The sequence below is a fragment of the Heptranchias perlo genome, chromosome 20 (genome assembly GCF_035084215.1).
Source record: "Heptranchias perlo isolate sHepPer1 chromosome 20, sHepPer1.hap1, whole genome shotgun sequence".
In the NCBI taxonomy this organism is placed as follows: domain Eukaryota; kingdom Metazoa; phylum Chordata; class Chondrichthyes; order Hexanchiformes; family Hexanchidae; genus Heptranchias; species Heptranchias perlo.
The window spans coordinates 4,982,334-4,985,215 of record NC_090344.1 but is presented as its reverse complement, the minus strand read 5'-3'; the positions used below and the strand labels follow the sequence as shown (position 1 = coordinate 4,985,215).

Below are 2,882 nucleotides of genomic sequence, written 5' to 3'. Positions count from 1 at the left end.
GGACGGTGTGAATGGGATGAGGGTCTGTGGGGCGAAGTGTAGCCGATTGGGAGCAGCGCCCGTTTGCGGGCTGAGTATTGCACGCTTAATTTTCTCGCTCCCTTATTTCTTTCATCGCCTTATATCCTATCCTTTCTTTCACTCTCTTTTCATTTCTATTATTTCATTCTTTTTCTTTCTGCCTCCAGCACCTTTGTCTGTGTCCTGTTTTTGTTCTCTCATGTTTTTCTGCTGAAAGATCCACAATTCAGACCCGCCGCTTCTTCCAGATTTTTTTCCTTCCACAATCATGGTCTATTTCATTGACACTTTCCTGCGGCCTTGCCTACTCTAACACTCACTTGCACAGTCTTACACCTTTAAGTTTGCACTGTATCGACCGCTGTTTCTCGGGGGCACATGTCCCGTTCGCATCAATGTTCATTTGTGCCTTGAAACCAGTCGATACATTTCCATCTGCTCCAGAGACAAGCTCAAAGAAAGCAGGGCTGGCATTCGGTCGGACAGCGCATACTTTTCCGTGAAATTTCCATGGGGTATCTTGTGACACGGGGGATGTTAACTGAAGAACTGGGTTTTGTTTTCATGGTCGTTGGCGCTTTTCCCCGAGCAGTTGATGTGCGGGAGAGACGGGCGGCGCTGCATAGCTGCGAATGACGGCTGAAAGGTGCACTTTTGGCAATCTGGGCGGTGCAGGAAGGTCGGAAATGTTCCGCTTGATCTTAATAGGTCTGTGGAAATGTCCGATTGAAAAGTAATGAGGAGAAATGAGAAGAGCGGCAATGGTGAAAAGGTGTCGATTACAGGAGATTGGCCGTGAGCGAAAGGTCCTTTGAAAGCTCGGCGCGGAGGAGATTTAGTTCCGAAACGGCAGACTTTAAAGCGCGTGAGGAAAGTGAAGTGTGAGCTGCGTCCTTGGGTCAAATTGGGTGTTTTCAGGAAAACAGCCATTGTGAAAGCACAAAAATGAAAACAGAAAATGCTGAAAACGCTGAGCAGGTCAGGCAGCACCTGTGGAGAAAGAACCAGAGGGAACGTTCCAGCTCTATGACCTTTATCATTGGAACTGAATGGTTTACTATTTGCGTGAGTAACTGCGCTGTCTAAGATGCGGACTTACATCTCTGAATTATGTAGATTCGTATCTCACTGCTGCCAGAATTTGTAGAGTTTTTCATTTTTGCCGCCTCACCAAAAACCCTTCTTTGATAAGAAGTGCTTTTCCGCATTGCTGGTTTACACCTGTTTGCACAATTCAGCAGAGTCTGGATTGCCACCCAACTGTTTCTTGGACGGAGGTGTTGGGACTGTAAGGTGTGATCTCGGTGAAGTATCAATCAATGTGCACAATGGCGCCCTGGTGAACCGAGTACCTTTTATAGTCAGTATAATATAAAAGATATGTACCATAATTATGAATTTCTTCTTTGCATCACACTAGGATTTATTATCAGGGAATGTACATGAGCAGGTCGATTTACGTCACGCTCCGGTCGCTTTGCATCGCCTCCGACAAATAGAATAGAATCAAAGAAAGGTCACAGCACGAAAAGAGGCCATTCGGCACATCGAGTCCGTGCCGGCTCTCTGCAAGTGCAATCCAGACAGACCCACTCCCCCACCCTATCCCTGTAGCCCTGTAATTTCTTTCGTTTCAAATACTTATCCAGTTCCTTATTGAAGACAATGATTGAATCTGCCTCCACCACCCCCTCGGGCGGTACATTCCAGATCCTAAACACTCGCTGTGTCGAAAAGTTTTTCCTCATGCCACCTTTGGTTCTTTTGCCAAACACCTTAAATCTATGTTCTCTGGTCCTTGAACCTTCCGCCAATAGGAACAATTTCTCTCTATCGACTCTGACCAGATCCTTCATGATTTTGAATACCTCTATCAAATCTCCTCGTAACCGTCTATGTTCCAAGCAGAACAACCCCAGCTTCTCTAATCTATCCATGAAACTTATACCCCTCATCCCTGGAATCTTTACATTAAATCTCTTCTGTTGGAATTTGGTATGAACATCGCCGAATCCCCCACCATCAACATACTAGTGGTTATCATTAACCAGAAACATAACTGGACCAGCCACATACATACTGTGGTGACAAGAGCAGGTCAGAGGCTGGATATTCTGAGCCAAGTCACTCACCTTCGAATTCCCTAAAGCCGTTCAACCATCTACAAGGCGCAAGTTGAGTGAGTTGGAATACTCATGTGATGGTCATCGACCTGAAACGTTAACTCTGTTTCTATGTCCAAAGATTCTGCCTGACCTGCTGAGGATAAACACATTCACAGTTTTCATTTCAGGTTGGCCACATAGCCAGTATTTTCATTTTGAATAAAGGAGCTTTCGCTTCTTTCCGTATGCGACGAGGTGGCCGAGAGGTTAAGGCGATGGACTGCTAATCCATTGTGCTATGCACGCATGGGTTCGAATCCCATCCTCGTCGCTATTTTGTTTAAGTTTTGTTTCTCTCATTCAGTTCACCCAGAAGGTCTGGTCGAAGTCCCATCCTTCTCGAAACGGCAGACCGTGGGTTTTGCATTGTTTGCTGAAATCAGATACAGTTCCTTCCAGGAAGGTGTTGAGATTGTATGGTCGCGAAGTATCAGATTGTACATTGGTGTCATTGTAAAAAGAGTAAATCTTATGGTCAACGTAAGAGAAACTTATGGACCACAATGAAGATTTATGACCGGATCATTCCGTGTGCGTGTCCGTTAAAAAGGGACGTACTGTTCGTCCCGGATTATTCCGTATCTGTGTCTGTTTAAAAGGGGTGTGCTGTAAGTCCCGGATCATTCTGTGTGCGTTTTACCCGATTTTCTTGAGACCCTTTTCCATCTGAACTGTAATGACGATCCTCTCTCGAGA

The 2,882-nt window shown here is 45.5% G+C and overlaps 1 non-coding gene across 1 annotated transcript; it reads left to right on the top strand.

Moving 5' to 3' along the window:
- Positions 1 to 2,375: 2,375 nt before the first annotated feature.
- Positions 2,376 to 2,457, top strand: trnas-gcu (transfer RNA serine (anticodon GCU)). Its single transcript has one exon. It is a non-coding gene; the product is annotated as a tRNA-Ser (tRNA).
- Positions 2,458 to 2,882: the final 425 nt, after the last annotated feature.